At 45.3% G+C, this 17,253-nt stretch overlaps 1 protein-coding gene across 1 annotated transcript in view; it reads left to right on the top strand.

Annotated features, from left to right (window-relative positions):
- PTPRM (protein tyrosine phosphatase receptor type M) overlaps positions 1 to 17,253 on the top strand; it is a 719,823-nt gene that overhangs the window by 657,707 nt on the left and 44,863 nt on the right.

Raw genomic sequence — 17,253 nt, 5'->3', positions numbered from 1 at the left:
ATCAGAAGCCGGAAACTTCCTTTCGTGGTCTAATTTGGCACAACTGGCCAGGTGTATTATGTACAGAGATTTATGCCTTCACCTGCATCCAGCATTGCCCACTGTCAGAGACAGCATCACTGGATTAGCTAGACCACTGATATTGTTGGCTTTCGGTATGTTCCCACAGTATAGTGTTTCTGAGGGCTTGTCTACATCAGAAAGTTGCAGCGCTGGTGAGGGAGTTACAGCGCTGCAACTTTGAAGGTGTACACATCTGCAGGGCACCACCAGCGCTGCAACTCCCTGTTTGCAGCGCTGGCCGTACTCCCATTTTGTCTCGGGTGTAGAGGATCCAGCGCTGGTGATCCAGCGCTGGTAATCCAATGTAGACAGTTACCAGCGCTTTTCTTGACCTCCGTGGAAGGAGGAAGCCTCTGGTAATCAAGCTGGTTTCCTTTCCCGGTTTGCTCTCTCGGTCCCGGAGCCACCCAGCAAACCGCAGGGAAGGAGACCTGCTTGCTCGGGGTTCCGGGACCGAGAGAGCAAACCGGGAACGCCGCGGTTTGCTCTCTCGGTCCCGGAGCCACCCAGCAAACCGCAGGGAAGGAGACCTGCTTGCTCGGGGTTCCGGCACCGAGAGAGCAAACCGGGAACGCCGCGGTTTGCTCTCTCGGTCCCGGAGCCACCCAGCAAACCGCAGGGAAGGAGACCTGCTTGCTCGGGGTTCCGGGACCGAGAGAGCAAACCGGGAACGCCGCGGTTTGCTCTCTCGGTCCCGGAGCCACCCAGCAAACCGCAGGGAAGGAGACCTGCTTGCTCGGGGTTCCGGGACCAAGAGAGCAAACCGGGAACGCCGCGGTTTGCTCTCTCGGTCCCGGAGCCAGCCAGCAAACCGCAGGGAAGGAGACCTGCTTGCTCGGGGTTCCGGGACCGAGAGAGCAAACCGGGAAAGGAAACCAGCTTCGCCGCGGTTTGCTCTCTCGGTCCCGGAACCCCGAGCAAGCAGGTCTCCTTCCCTGCGGTTTGCTGGCTGGCTCCGGGACCGAGAGAGCAAACCGCGGCGTTCCCGGTTTGCTCTCTCGGTCCCGGAACCCCGAGCAAGCAGGTCTCCTTCCCTGCGGTTTGCTGGCTGGCTCCGGGACCGAGAGAGCAAACCGCGGCGTTCCCGGTTTGCTCTCTCGGTCCCGGAACCCCGAGCAAGCAGGTCTCCTTCCCTGCGGTTTGCTGGGTGGCTCCGGGACCGAGAGAGCAAACCGCGGCGTTCCCGGTTTGCTCTCTCGGTCCCGGAACCCCGAGCAAGCAGGTCTCCTTCCCTGCGGTTTGCTGGGTGGCTCCGGGACCGAGAGAGCAAACCGCGGCGTTCCCGGTTTGCTCTCTCGTCCCGGAACCCCCCTTGAAGCCGCCCAACAGCGCTGCAGTGTGGCCACATCTAACACCACTTGCAGCGCTGGTTGCTGTAAGTGTGGCCACGCTGCAGCGCTGGCCCTATACAGCTGTACTAATACAGCTGTAACAACCAGCGCTGCAAAATTTTAGATGTAGACATGGCCTGAGTAGTCAAAAGATATTACAGAGAACAGCAGTTCGTTCTTTGGAAAATCATATGATATTTCATTTTATTTTGTTGATACAGAACAAATAGAGCTGGTATTGTCTTAAATAGCACCTGCGAAACGTGCACAAGCAAAGGCTGGCCTTGGATTTAATAATATATCTAAGTGCAGCTATGTCTTGTGTGTGAACTGGATGGAAATATTAATGTTGGCCAGGGATAGCTGATACTGCCATAAGTGGCTAGGGAGTTGGCATGTTGTGGCTGCTACACATTGTACCAAACCTAGTTTGTTCACTCCAACCCTGTCCTCCATTCTGTTGCCTCTTATCATGTGCTTAGATTTTAAACTCTGTGGGGACAGGAACACTCTTTTTATTTTAATGTGTATAAAGTTCCTAGCACAACAGAGTCCCAATCCCTAACTGGAGCTTCTAGACACTACTGCAATACAAACACACATAAATAAATAGTGAAGAGAAATTTGTGATATTCCTGCATCTGTTTGTAAACTAGAGATGGGCAAAATACAGGGAAAAATTTATCTATGCTTTATTAATTAATTAATTTACCCAGTTTTGTGAATTGAGTAAATATTTTTGTTTAAGGATTGTGAAATTTGTTGTATAAAATTTTCAGGAGATGTTATTCAGTCACTTCTATTCTAAACTGCCAGGAAATTCAGAGTAGCTATTTAGTTAAGCTAAAGATCCATTCCAGGGTGAAGTGAAGACAGATGCACACATTCCATGAACCACTGGTGCCACAGCTCATAGCTTCAGTACATTGTAGAAGGCACATTACGGGCTAAGTCCTTCCGTGTTCTCATGGAGTTGGAGGAGAATCAGAGGATTTAGAGAATCACTTCCCTAATTCTGTGTAAGCTCTAGTACAGAATCCCTGTATAGACACAGAAGGAGCTAGTGCGCTGGCCTGGGCCATGCCCCGTGTCCAAATGAGTTGCAGTTGGGGAGCCTTAGGCCATGTCTACATCTAAAATTTTGCAGCGCTGGTTGTTACAGCTGTATTAGTACAGCTGTATAGGGCCAGCGCTGCAGAGTGGCCACACTTACAGCAACCAGCGCTGCAAGTGGTGTTAGATGTGGCCACACTGCAGCGCTGTTTGGCGGCTTCAAGGGGGGTTTGGGGAACGCGAGAGCAAACCGGGAAAGGAGACCAGCTTCGCCGCGGTTTGCTCTCGCGTTCCCCGAACCCCCCTGCAAACCGCAGGGAAGGAGACCTGCTTGCTCGGGGGTTCGGGGAACGAGAGAGCAAACCGGGAAAGGAGACCAGCTTCGCCGCGGTTTGCTCTCGCGTTCCCCGAACCACCCTGCAAACCGCAGGGAAGGAGACCTGCTTGCTCGGGGAACGCGAGAGCAAACTGGGAAAGGAGACCAGCTTTGCCGCGGTTTGCTCTCGCGTTCCCCGAACCCCCCTGCAAACCGCAGGGAAGGAGACCTGCTTGCTCGGGGGTTCGGGGAACGAGAGAGCAAACCGGGAAAGGAGACCAGCTTCGCCGCGGTTTGCTCTCGCGTTCCCCGAACCACTCTGCAAACCGCAGGGAAGGAGACCTGCTTGTTCGGGAACGCGAGAGCAAGCTGGGGAAGGAGACCAGTTTGATTACCAGAGGCTTCCTCAGGTATGCTGGGATACCTGCTTATTCCACGGAGGTCAAGAAAAGCGCTGGTAAGTGTCTATACTTGATTACCAGCGCTGGATCACCAGCGCTGGATCCTCTACACCCGAGACAAAACGGGAGTACGGCCAGCGCTGCAAACAGGGAGTTGCAGCTCTGGTGGTGCCCTGCAGATGTGTACACCTCCTAAGTTGCAGCGCTGTAACTCCCTCACCAGCGCTGCAACTTTCTGATGTAGACAAGCCCTTAGTCTCATTGAAAGTCAGTGGGCCTTAGGCTCCTGAATTACTTAAGCACTTTTGGAATTTTAACCCTGTGTCTAATTACCAAATCTGGCTAGCGGGTTGTAAGATGTAGGGCTTGGCTCCTGCTTGATAATCAGAAAAGTACTCTCCACGGTGCTTGGCTGGTTATAATCTTGGACTGGTCAGAAGGAGTTTTTTTCAAAGAGGGTACAGCAGACAATATCTTGCTGCACAGTTCAGGGCATTTATGTTAGATATTAAAATTGCATTAAGTGTTTTCTTGAAACATCATGTTAACAAGATTTAGTAAAATCTGTTTCTTATTAACAGTCCATATAGGGTGTGCGAATCATGAAAAATTCATCTTAAAATTAATAGTTAAAGTATAAATCCTAGTTAACTCATCTGAATCAGATCAACTGCTGTGGAATTATGATATTACTGGTTTTTTTTTACATTATAAAATAGGAGCATCATATCAGTTTTAAAGGTCAAAAAAAGAAACTGAGGACTAAATACAGTTAAAGTTATGAGAGAGTTTGATTTGTGATAGAACATATTTTAATGCCCAGTTTCAAACTAGAAGTAAATGAATCTGGAGAAAATCTGTTTGATTATGTTTTATGTCATGATGTTTTGGTAAAATCCTAACTCACAAACACAAAATAGTACTTATTAGAAAAGAAATAGAATCTGTGAAGAAGAGAATATGTTTTCTAAGCACTTTTTCTGCAGGGGAAGGGAGATCTGAAGAGATATTTCTCTAGTGTGAACCCCTCTGAGGCAGAGACTGTGTCTTTTTTCCTGTTTATTCAGCACAGTCACATTCTGGATGGTATTGGAAACAAAAAATAATTAATAGCCATGTGTGCCTTCCACAAATTCAGCAATTAATAGGTAGCACTTTAGCTCTTAGTCATTACTTAAGGCCAAATGTTGCCACATCCTGTGTAAGTACAGTTGGACAAGACCATATGAGTTACTGTACCAGATGGTGTCGGCCCTATTGGAGGGCTTATGTGGGACTTAAGAGGTGCACAGGAATTTCACCTTTGGGGACTTCTTAGTTTTCTTGGTAAACTCTTGTGAGCTCTTTGAAAGTCCAGATTATATCAACCAATTTTTCTTTAGCCACTGATGTGCTGACATCCTTAAAAGAATTGTAGCAGATTGGAAAGATTGCCCTGTATGCAAGCTGATAACCATTGTGTGTAGCATGTTCTGCCCGGATGGGCCATCACAGTTTAATGATATCTCAGACTGAATAATTCTCCAGTATGTGAGGAAGAGAAGGTACAACAGTCCCAGGACAGAAAATTTTAGGTGTGCCCGGGACAGAAAATTTTCAACAGCAGTATCTATTGGTCCATGCCTGTGCTCAGTGTCTCCTCATTCTGTGAACCAATGGCATAAGTGATGATCTGGACCAACTGTCTCTTCAAGTCATCTTCTACTGCTCACAGTCTGGAACGGAATCTTCCTGTGCCTGTATTCTCTATTGCTAAATTGATGTTTACTTGTAAATAATTGTGAATATTTAATTTTTAGATCGTTTGCTGATGTCTAGTTTAGTGAGAGTTATGTGGGGGGAGGGAGTTCCTTCCCCACCCTTTCTCTCCCTGATGCCAGAGCATTATGCCAGGGTTCTGTGCTTCAAACCTTGTCTTGCCTGTCCCCTGGTCTTTCCGGTGAGCGACTCTCATGACACTTGCCTTTACTGTTTAGGAGAGACACACATCCCATTTAAGTGTGTGTTTGTTTCCCCCTCACACCAGGCAGACTCAGGAGTTCCAGCTCCGTCGATACCTTAGAGCTGGCCTGGGACCTGGAGTGGTTTCGTGGGCCCTCCCATTCTCCAAGTCATTGCCATGGACCTCCAAGCAGTACTCCATTGGCACTGGCAAAATGCCTTGCCAAGCGGAAAACTCCACCAAGGGTGGAGCACAGACAGGGTAAGGAGACGTACTTGAGAGCAGAGATATCTGCTCATAATTCCTGAAAGAGGAGAGAGGCTTTTCCCCTTACTTCAGGTTTGAGCAAGGCTCCATGCCCTACACACGGTTTCACTTGGAGCTCATGGTGAAATCAGGCAGACACTGATGATACTGGGAGCTTCTTCTCCATAACTGTCCTCTGAGCAACGCAAAGATAGTAATGAGTGCATGCTCTCTACACCCATCGGTCCTGTCACTGAAGACACCAGTAAGCTCTCCTCCAGTAAAACCAAGAAATGCAGTTCTAGAGGATCTGATGATCTACTCAGCTCCAGAGTCCCTGATGCTGATAGACCAAGTGTTAGTATGAGATATCAAAACATCATCCATCCACCACTTCCCAGTCCAGATCTGCAGCAGAGCTATGATATCAGGATGTTTTCCCTAGCCCAACTCCAGCGGCGCCACCCTCACACAGGTGATGCTAACAATCTCACCACTTGAGTGAGAACAGTTCTTGGAGGAGAACCAAGAGATGGCCCTATTCCAGCAAGAGCCTCACCACAACAATCTAGCCTGGATAGGACTTCCAGGGCTTTATAGAGACCCTTCCATACCCAGGATCCATATTCTCCCCTGAGGGATCACTGGTACCCATCATATGGTCCACCTACCTATGCTTACAACCCTGCATGATCACATTGGACACTTACCATTGGGTCTCAAATTCTGACCTCAATCTCCAATATTTAGAGAGGAAGCTCCTGGTTACAGACATCTGGGGTCCCTAAAGAGATACAGGCAACAATGCAAAGCCTCTCTTCGAAGGGAATACCCTCTTCAGTGAGAAAAAAGTTGAGGCACTCTACTCGCTGAAAGATTCTTGCGCCAGCCTCTACTCATTGGGTGTATATATACCCCATCTTCATGGAGAGAATGCTCAAGACTACAATAACAGAGATAATAACTACCACCACAGCCATTGTTCCACTAATTATCTTATGAGCCACCAAGAAAGCACCGAAGACTGCAACAAGGCGAGCTCTCTGCTCCATCACCATCTTCCTTCAGACTCATCAGCCCTTTAGAAAGGCATTTTGGCAGATGGCCCACGAGCTTTCAACCATCAGAGGGGTAGCCGTGTTAGTCTGGATCTGTACAAGCAGCAAAGAATCCTGTGGCACCTTATAGACTAACAGACGTTTTGGAGCATGAGCTTTCGTGGGTGAATACCCACTTCGTCACATGCATGTAGTGGAAATTTCCAGGGGCAGGTATATATATGCAGGCAAGCTAGAGATAATGAGGTCAGTTCAATCAGAGAGGATGAGGCCCTGTTCTAGCAGTTGAGGTGTGAAAACCAAGGGAGGAGAAACTGGTTTTGTAGTTGGCAAGCCATTCACAGTCTTTGTTCAATCCTGAGCTGATGGTATCAAATTTACAGATGAACTGAAGCTCAGCAGTTTCTCTTTGAAGTCTGGTCCTGAAGTTTTTTTGCTGCAGGATGACCACCTTAAGGTCTGCTATAGTGTGGCCAGGAAGGTTGAAGTGTTCTCCTACAGGTTTTTGTATATTGCCATTCCTAATATCTGATTTGTGTCCATTTATTCTTTTCCGTAGGGACTGGCCGATGTACATAGCAGAGGGGCATTGCTGGCATATGATGGCATATATTACATTGATGGACGTGCAGGTGAATGAACTGGTGATGGTATGGCTGATCTGGTTAGTTTCCTGTGATGGTGTCGCTGGTGTAGGTATGTGAGCAGAGTTGGCATCGAGGTTTGTTGCATGGATTGGTTCCTGAGCTAGAGTTACTATGGTGCGGATAGAGTTACTATGGTCCAGATCAGCCATACCATCACCAGTTCATTCACCTGCATGTCCACCAATGTAATAAGATGTAATAATTGGGAAAAGTACAGAGAAAGGCCACAAAAATGATTAGGGGTATGGCACAGCTTCCACAAAGGAGAGATTAAAAAGATTGGAACTGTTCAGCTTGGAAAAGAGATGACTGCGGTGAGATATAATAGAGTCTATAAAATCGTGAATAGTGTGGAGCAAGTGAATAAGGAAATGTTATTTATTCTTTTAGATAACACACGAACCAGGGATCACCCAATGAAATTAGTAGGCAGCAGATTTTAAAAAAAGATAAGGAAGTACTTCTTCACACACTGCAAGTTAACCTGTGGAACTCATTGCCAGAGGATGTTTTGAAGGCCAAAAGTATAACTGGGTTAAAAAAAAAGAATTAGATAAGTTCATGGAGGATAGGTCGATTGGTGGCTATTAGCCAAGATGTCTAGTGACACAATCCATGCTCTGGGTGTCCTTAAACATCTGACTGCTAGAAACTGGAACTGGACGATGGAATGGATCACTCGATAAATTGCCTGGTTCTGTTCACTCCCTCTAAAGCATCTGGCACCAACCATCCACCACTGTCAGAAGACAGCATACTGGGCTAGATGGACCATTGGTCTACCCTAGTATGGCCATTCCTACGTTTTTGTTATTTATACTGTATCTTTTAATTTCTTATCTAGAAAATGAAAAGCCACTTGTATGAAATTACAAGCCTCAGTATGAATAGAAGCTGGGGAAATTTTTGGTTCAGCTCAGAACTTTTTTTTTTTTAAACGGAGAATCCAGCTGCCCCTTTTCTTTGTACCAAAATCCCAGACCCAAATCCTGTGAACTGTGTGGGGAACTAAAATTCCAGATGCAAACATTCCATTTTAGAGCACTCTTTACTAGAAACACAATACTTGACAATCCCAAATCATTGCAGTTGTATTCATGTCTTATCAGTAGTAGGCTTTAGGTAAGGCTTGTGATCAGAGGTGAAAGTAAGCTGGGACGCCCCGGTACGGCATACCAGCATGGATCAGCTTCCCCTGGCAGCAATTTAAAGGGCCTGGGGCTCTTGATGCACATTGGTTCCATTTGCTTTTTATAGCAATACAGTTTGATACTAGTTTACTTTTTGCTTCTCATTTCTTTCTGAACTTCAATATTTCAGTTCCAGGTAAGTTTATCTCTTAAACTGTTCACCTGACTCAGTGAAAAATATCAGGTGTAGGAATTGGATCATACAATACCAAGCATAACAGAAGAAAGATGTAGAAAGTCTCTGTGTACAGTATATCAGTTGTTAGTGTTTAAACCTCTTTTTAAAGCTCCATGATTGTTCACCTCGTACTATGTGTTTATCCTTTTGGGCTTGTCGCTACTACTGGTAATACAGCGAATGGTAATTTGTCATGAAATTGCTTATATCTTTCAGTTTTCTTCACTACTTCATTTAAATATTTATTTATATTCTTACTTTCCTTTGCTTTGCACCTTCTGGTTGCATCAAGCAAGAGCTCAGTTGCTGATTTTCTTCACATTAGAGATCTTTGATACCAACTACAATATTATATAGCTAATGTAATGTGCCAAAGGCTTAATGTTTGAGAAATATAGTACCTTCCCTTCAGAACTTTTACGACCACAAGGGGGCAACTGCTGCCAAATAACCTTATTGCCTATTGTGTGAACATCTAAACTTGATCCTGATAACAATGATAGTGTCTCTCTCTTTCTGTCTCTCCCCCTCCCCTCCATCATGAGTCTCTGCAATCAAATTGTGCAGCTCTTGACAATAAATTCTACACCCCTACCTGGCCTCTAATGCTTTGCAGGTCTGTCTGGCAACAGGTGGCAGAGTAATAATTTTTTCAGGTGTCAAAAAATAATTTTAAAAATGTCATGAAGAAAAGAAAAATAGGGTAGGAAAGAATTACTTTCAAAGACTTTTAACTAGCTTATTCCCTCCCTCTTCTCCATCCTCCCGTGTACCCCAGCAATGTTCTGAATCTGAAAGAAGTTTGGAGGCTGGTTGAGTGGATGGATGTAACAGGAAAACACTTATAAGAATAAGCTGACTCCACTTCCCCCCATCTTACTATGGCAGACAAGATGGAGAAGAGCACATCTGACATTACAGAAGACGATATTTCTTGCATCACTCGTTCCAAGAAGAATGTGACGCAAAACTAAGCTAAAGAAGAGTGAATGAGGAAAACAAAGACAATGAATTATGGTTGGAGGAAAGATTGACCCTGTTCATGCATCTGAGGAAGTGGGTATTCACCCACGAAAGCTCATGCTCCAAAACGTCTGTTAGTCTATAAGGTGCCACAGGATTCTTTGCTGCTTTTACAGATCCAGACTAACACGGCTACCCTCTGATACTTGACCCTGTTCAGTTCCTTCTGAAGCCATAGTTGTTATCATTAGGATTCTTGTTCTCATGAAAACTTTTTTCAGCCTGATTTCTTTCATGATCTTTATTTCCCTTCTTCTTAAGAACAGAAAATGAAAAAATTTCAAGACGTAACCTGTGCTTAGGAGCTGTTTCTTGGCTTGATTTGTGAGTTCAATACCTGAAATACAGAAGTCTTGAAACCCACAAGGAAAACTCTGGTTACTGAGAAAAAGATTCAAGTCAAGTACAAATAGTTGCAAAATATCCCAGAACTGTCAATGAGCCACTCTTCTAGACTATAGCCCAACTGCCCACTGCCACAGATGGTCCTGTAAAAGGGGAAAAAATATTCTAAAAATACTCTGTCTCTTCCTGCGTCACCACTTCGGTTACTCAGGGATGGTGGCTTCACAGAAGGGGAAGAAAAAAGTTTGCTTAGACAGAGGATCTGTAACCCCAAACCCCACAGGTGCAGTGAGAAAGTAAACCACTGCATGATCTTGAAGCATCTAATTCTCTTACAACAACAGCGTGGACAGCTGCTTTGCTGTGCTTCCATTTACTCCCCCACTTCTAGAGCTGGTTGAAAATTGGAATTCTGTCCCATAGGAAATATGGATATTCTGACATTTGTTTTTTGCCCAGACTTGATACTGCCAAGAATGACCTTGAGCAAATCACTGCAGATTATGTGGCTCTGGGAAGAAGGATAAAGGAGTTTGAGGCACAAGTGGTGTTCTCGTCCATCTTCCCTGTGCAAGGAAGAGGACTGGGTAGAGATGTCGAATCTTGGAAGTCAATGAATGGCTACGCAGGTGGTGTCGGAGAGAAGGCTTTGAATTTTTTTGACCATGGGATGGTGTTCCAAGAAGGAGGAGTGCTAGGCAGAGACTGGCTCCACCTAACGAAGAGAGGGAAGAGCATCTTCACAAGCAGGCTGGCCAATATAATGAAGAGGGCTTTAAACTAGGTTCACCGGGGCAAGGAGACCAAAGCCCTGACGTAAGTGGGGCAATGGGATACGAGGAAGAAGCACAAGCAGGAGAGTGCAAGAGAGAAGGACTCCTGTCTCATTCTGAGAAAGTGGAATGATCAGCGAGTTATCTTAAGTGCCTATACACAAATGCAAGAAGCCTGGGAAACGAGCAGGGAGAACTGAAAGTCCTGGTACAGTCAAGGAACTATGATGTGATTGGAATAACAGAGACTTGGTAGGGTAAGTCACATGACTGAAGTACTGTCATGGGTGTATATAAAGTGTTCAAGAGGAACAGGCAGGGCGGAAAAGGTGGGGGAGTTTCAATGTATGTAAGAGAGTAGTATGACTGCTCAGATCTCTGATATGAAACTGCAGAAAAACCTGAGAGTCTTTGGATTAAGTTTAGAAGTGTGAGCAACAAGGGTGATGTCGTGGTGGGAGTCTGCTATAGACCACCAGACCAGCGGGATGAGGTGGACGAGGCTTTCTTTCAGCAACTAACAGACGTTACTAGATCACAGGCCTTGGTTCTCATGGGAGGCTTCAATCACCCTGATATCTGCTGGGAGAGCAATACAGAGGTGCACAGACAGACCATCCAGGAAGTTTTTGGAAAGTATAGGGGACAATTTCCTGATGCAAGTGCTGGAGGAATCAACTAGGGGCAGAGCTCTTCTTGACCTGCTGCTCACAAACCGAGAAGAATTGGTAGGGGAAGCAAAAGTGGATGGGAACCTGGGAGGCAGTGACCATGAGATGATCAAGTTCAGGATCCTGACACAAGGAAGAAAGGAGAGCAGCAGAATATGGACCCTGGACTTCAGAAAAGCAGACTTTGACTCCCTCAGGGAGCTGATGGGCAGGATCCCCTGAGAGAATTACATTAGGGGGAAAAGAGTCCAAGAGAGCTGGCTGTATTTTAAAGAATCCTTATTGAAGTTGCAGGAACAAACCATCCCAATGTATAGAAAGAATAGTAAATATGACAGGTGACCAGCATGGCTTAACAGTGAAATCCTTGCTGATCTTAAACACAAAAAAAGAAGCTTACAAGAAGTGGAAGATTGGACAAATGACCAGGGAGGAATATAAAAATATTGCTCAAGCATGCAGGAGTGAAATCAGGAAGGCCAAATCACACTTGGAGTTGCAGCTAGCAAGAGATGTTAAGAGTAACAAGAAGAGTTTCTTCAGGTGTGTTAGCAACAAGAAGAAAGTCTGGGCTGTATAAGTAGGGGCATTGCCAGCAGATTGAGGGACGTGATCATTCCCCTCTATTCGACATTGGCGAGGCCTCATCTGGAGTACTGTGTCCAGTTTTGGGCTCCACACTACAAGAAGGATGTGGAAAAATTGAAAAGAGTCCAGCGGAGGGCAACAAAAATGATTGGGGGCTGGAGCACATGACTTATGAGGAGAGGCTGAGGGAACTGGGATTGTTTAATCTGCAGAGGAGAAGAACGAGGGGGGATTTGATAGATGTATTCAGCTACCTGAAAGGGGGTTCCAAAGAGGATGGATCTAGACTCTTCTCAGTGGTACTAGATGACAGAACAAGGAATAATGGTCTCAGGTTGCAGTGGGGGAGGTTTAAGTTGGATATTAGGAAAAACTTTTTCACTAGGAGGGTGGTGAAGCACTGGAATACGTTACCTAAGGAGGTGGTGGAATCTCCATCCTTAGAGGTTTTTAAGGTCAGGCTTGACAAAGTCTGGCTGGGATGATTTAGTTGGGAATTGGCCTTGCTTTGAGCAGAGGGCTGGACTAGATGACCTCTTGAGGTCCCTTCCAACCCTGATATTCTATGATTCTATGATTTTCTTAGAATGGAAATTTCAGAAAAATATTCTTTTGGAAATATTGAAACATTTCATTTTGACATTGGCACTTAAAACAAAAGGTTTCTGCATTCCTGAATTTAAATGTTTCATTTTGGCTCGATTCCACATTGAACCGCTGTGGAGTTTCATGGAATTTGTAGGTCAGGGACCTTACATAGCATTCTTTTCTTTAGGCCAGCCAACGTGTCCCAGGCTGCACCAGGGTCACATAATTCTCGTGGTTCAGCACAGTGGTTTGCCCCGAGGTTTAACAAACTGACCCAGAACAAGTTGTTTTGATGCCATTTTCCAACAAAAAATTGAAAAATTTCAACAAAATTAAAATTTTCCTTTGAAAATTTTTGATTTTCCAGGAGCTATATTTTCCCATGGATAAAACATTTTGATGGAAAATTTCCAACTAGCTCTACTGATTACAGCTTCCCATTGCTACCCCTTCTTCAGGAGCCAAGGACAAGAGCGTCGGTCAAATGAGATCAGTACTAACTAATATCTGATATGATATGCCTGATACTCCCTACTCACCTTCTCCCAGCTAGTCCCCATTGTTATTGTCTCTTAGGGCATGTCTGCACTGCAGTGTAAGCCCAGGCCTAGTAGAACTTGAGTTAGCAGACCCTGGGTTTGTTGACCTAGGGTTTGAGCATCTACCCTCATTTGTAAGCCCAGGTTAGGAATTGGTGAAGTGAGGGTCCCAACCCTAGGGTTCCTGCACATATAGTGCATTACTCAGGCCCAATTCCAACCCTCATATCCCAGGCTTCCTAGAAGCCTCCCAGAATGTGGCTGCTCTAGCCCTTTGTTCATGATGCAGTGTGGGAAAACTTAACTGTCCACCAAACTTAACTGTTCACAGAGCAAAGAAAATCAGCCCATGGAATTGTGGAATACTTTTGGTAGACTCCCAGACCACAGGTCTAGAGAGGCTATGTCTGTACTGCAAAGCAGTACTCTTGAACCCTGGGTCTTAGCTTGGCTCAGCCTCGGACCCTCCGCTAACGTGGGGTCATGGGACCTTGGGTCAGCACAATTTGTGTGTAGACAGAAATGTGGGTTAGGCTTGAGCCTGAGTTTGAATCCTGGACTTACATAGCAGCTTAGACATGTCCTGCAATTTGTATATCCATTTTAAAAATTAGGAGTAGAAAGATGGAAAGGTTAAGTGACACACTGAAGGCCCAGAGACAGCTGCTGTCAGAGGGCAGGGGAGTGGAAGGGCAGAGGGACAGAAAGAGGAGTTGGGGGAGGTACTGAGACTTAGGGGGAGTGGAGCTGAGTCCAGCTACAAAGGAGAGTTCCTACTGCTCCTGGACCCATTCCAGCCCCTCTAGCTTCCTGCTCACTGTTCCCGGCCCAATTCTAGGCCCACAGAAACCACTCCAGACCCTCTGGGTCTCGCTCTTGCCTCCACCTTCCTCCAGGCATACACAAATTTACATGAGGATGAGTCCCCACAACATTGTCATTGCGGGAGCTTTAGCCCCTATGTTCTTTCCCACTCCTGGGTCTGGCACCACTGGTTGGTGTCAGGTCAAGATTAAAGCTCATAAATTCTTGGACCCTTATCCTGTACTCAAACAACTAGACCTTGCCTCTAACAATGAATTACAAGTCACCCAGGTAAGATGTTGGATATATCCCTTGGAAGAAGGGGTAAAAAAATCATGTGGACAGTTGATGAATTAAAGATATTTGGAACTAGGGCTAGATTTGTTTTGTATCATGTCACAATGTGTTTCATGTTATGGAGGCATCCTAGCAGGATTCCATAATTAAAACTGCATTGCATTTTCCTTTGGAGTGGGGATTAAATCTGCTAAATAAACAGGAATTCCAATGAATAGGGAAAAGAAACCAAAAGCTGGCCGGCTCGGTGGCTCGCCTCAGTTACACTAAGGTCATAGGCACGAATTCATTGGGCTCAGTCCTCAAGTGTATTGAATTCATGCCTGGCATATCTAACAGAAATGAGGGGGGCAAAAGTTGCTCTGAGTTACCTTTATGCCTCCTCCGATCCTGAGCTTGGAGTGGAGAGACTGAATTAGCCCATGACATATATTACAGCAGGCACAGGGCTGCTCTAATTTACACTCATTGAAACAATTCCCTAGGGGGCCATTCCACTGGGTGAGGATTAGCAGAGCACATCACTCACCAGTCCAATCCCCACCCTGGTCCCTTAGCTATTCTTAGTTTCTCCATTAGAGAAGCTGCAAGGTCACTTTCCACCTCTCCAGCAATACAAAGCAATTTAATGGAACCTGGGATCGGTCCTATTATCTTCTGACTTTTTTTTGTCTAAAAAGCTATACTGAATCTTACATTACATAAAAATACAAAAATAAAACAAAGCAAAAATTCACCCATCATGTACATGATCAATGGAACATAAGAAAATGGAGCACAGATCAATCTTGAATAATATATACAGGATACTTATGAGGTGAGATATTCAGCTTCAGGATTCCAAACGCTGAGGAATAATTTCAACTTGTCATGTTTGAGAACACAGTGTTTCTTAAAAGTATCAGATGTTCTGCATTTTAAATTAAAAAATGGACTTGAGTTTTTAAGTCCACACCATCAGCTTGGAATCTAGCACAGTTCAAAAACTGAAGTAGAAGTAAATAGATTCAGGTTCTACACCTGCCTCAAGACTTATGTGCTCTTACAATCACATTTTCCGATTATTTTAAATGCCCTTTTCTCCTGTAATGTTATGTGAAACACCTACACAAGTAAAGGGAAAACTGACTGCCCCTGGGGAAAACAGTGAAACTGACTATACACAAAGTGCTGTCAAATGCACAAAGCAGAGAAGTAGGAAACATTTTTTTAAATAATTTCTGTGTATTAAAGAAAATAATTATAGTGCTTTTAAATGTCACATGTAAATTAAATTTTAAAAACATTTTGCAGAGAAGTGTGGTTTTTAAGTTGACACTATCTTTGTAAAACATTGCACTCTAGCTCAGGGGTGGGCAAACTTTTTGGCCCGAGGGCCACATCTTGGTATGAAAATGGTATGGTGGGCCATGAATGCTCATGAAATTGGAGTTGGGTGCAGAAGGTGGTGCGGGCTCTGGGGTGGGGGTGTGGCTCTGGGGTAGGGCCAGAAATGAGGAGTTCAGGGTATGGGAGAGGGCTCTGGGCTGGGACAAGGGGTTGGGGTGCGTGGGGGAGAGGGGAAAGGCTCCAGCTGGAGGTGCAGGCTCTGGGGTGAGGCTGAGGATGAGTGATTTGGGGTTTAGGAGGGTGCTTGAGGCTGGAACCAAGGGGTTCAGAGGGCAGGAGAGTGCTCCAGGCTGGGGCAGGAGAGTGCTCCAGGCTGGGGCAGGGGGTTGGGGTTCGAGAGAGGGTCAGGGATGCAGGCTCCAGGTGGCGCTTTCCTGAAGGAGCTCCTGGAACCGGCAGCATGTTCCCCTCCAGCTCTATGCAGAGGTGTGACCAGGTGGCTCTGTTCGCTGCCCGGTCCGCAGGCACCGTCCGTGCAGCTCCCATTAGCAACAATTCCCAGCCAATGAGAGCTGCGGGGGTGACGCTTGGGGTGGGGGCAGTGCACGCAGCCCCCGGCTGCCCCTAAGCATAGGAGCCATAGAGGAGACATGCTGCTGCTTCCAAGAGCCTTGGCATGCACGCGCAGAGCGGCCTTGGATCCCGTTCCCCGTCTGGAGCACAGGAGCAGGGCAAGCCCCAGACCCCGCTCTCTAACAGGAGTTTGAGGGCCAGTATAAACCAGCTGAAGGGCTGGATGTGGCCCCTGGGCTGTAGTTTGCCCACCCCTGCTGTAGCTAGTCCATTGAGGTGTGATTGCTTGATATTTTAATTGCTGTAAAATTATTATTATTTTATAAATATAATGTTCCCATCCTGAGTGTAGGAATGACAACACTTTCCAAAGAAGCTTCACACTGTCAAAACTTATCAACTGGACACAACCCTTTAATGTAATTGTAAATTAAGTAAATAAATCGAGGGCTTTATTAATGCTTCAAGCATGTAGGTCTCTGTTTTTTAGAGAGGGAAGGTGGATAAATTTGTCTATTTGTCTTGTAATGGATAGACTAATGGCACTCTCCTGAATAAGCAACTAATTGCTTACTGCAGTATAGAGGTTCAGTAGATGATTCACTGTGAATGCTAGGTTTTTAGTAATTGACATTATTTTATAACTGTTTATTCTCTTTGCCTTGAAGTGGTTTCAGATCCAAAAGTTGGGATGAATACCAGGTGTAACAGAAAAGATGTAGAAGTAAATGAAACCAATGACGTGGGCGATCTAGCAATTTTACATTTCTGTCATTAGTATTTACAATACTGTACTACAATGGATTGACTCTCCACTTTTAGCACAATGCTCCAAGACCTGAGCATGCAGGGTTTTGAATTTTAAAGCACACTGATTTTTCAAGGTCATTCCTCAGAATAAATGTGGCAGAATAGACTATTGTCATGTCATGCCAGGGATCTTTACCATTTCCCCCACTATTTTAAAAATGATATACTGCAACTCAGAAAAACTATAACCTCTGCTTTGCTTCAGAAAGTACAATTTAGGTGTTGGACTAATCTGATAATGAACACTAAGAAAAATATTTGAAACTAGAAAAGGCCATGTAGTCCATTGAGACTCATTTTATTCCATATATACTTTCCCCAGAATATCATCAAATTGTTACCAGAAAGAGTAATGTTATCCATTTGTCTAATGCCACTTCTGAGTATTATGGTGATAAATATCTAAATGTTGGAGAACTAGCTTTCTTTCACAGCACTGTTTCGGGGGTGGGGGTGGGAAATAACTTAAATGCTGGTGGGCTGGATAG

The sequence above is a fragment of the Gopherus evgoodei genome, chromosome 2 (genome assembly GCF_007399415.2).
Source record: "Gopherus evgoodei ecotype Sinaloan lineage chromosome 2, rGopEvg1_v1.p, whole genome shotgun sequence".
Classification (NCBI taxonomy): Eukaryota; Metazoa; Chordata; order Testudines; family Testudinidae; genus Gopherus; species Gopherus evgoodei.
This window is presented reverse-complemented; position numbering and strand designations above follow the sequence as displayed.